Here is a 391-nt window from a genome sequence, read left to right as displayed (position 1 = left end):
TTTAGGATTACAGTTTCAACTGCAGTTCTGTCTTCACTGACAAATTGGTTTGGAGTGTGACATCGCATTCAGCTGTCAGTAAAGTTACATAAATCTCGCTTTACAACTAACTGATCCGAGTGGCCTTGTGAAATGACACAAGGGGAGTTAGATAATAAAAACCGTGATATGACTCATACCTAAGCTAGGTGAAAAAGGTGGCTTCACAAGTGCCTAGCGGATAGGAAAGGTGACATGGCTGAATGAATTAATGCAGCGGGGAAGTCCAGGTGAGGCAGGTGACTCTGCTAGAGAGTAGGCGAAACATACCTTCTGGCTGTGATAAGGATAGCATGATGAGTGGGTACGTCAATTGCAGGGTTTCGCATTTACGCAACTTGCTAGACTAAAG

The sequence above is a fragment of the Penaeus monodon genome, chromosome 33 (assembly GCF_015228065.2).
Source record: "Penaeus monodon isolate SGIC_2016 chromosome 33, NSTDA_Pmon_1, whole genome shotgun sequence".
Taxonomy (NCBI): domain Eukaryota; kingdom Metazoa; phylum Arthropoda; class Malacostraca; order Decapoda; family Penaeidae; genus Penaeus; species Penaeus monodon.
The sequence above is the reverse complement of the archived record's forward strand: the minus strand, read 5'-3'. Positions refer to the sequence as shown.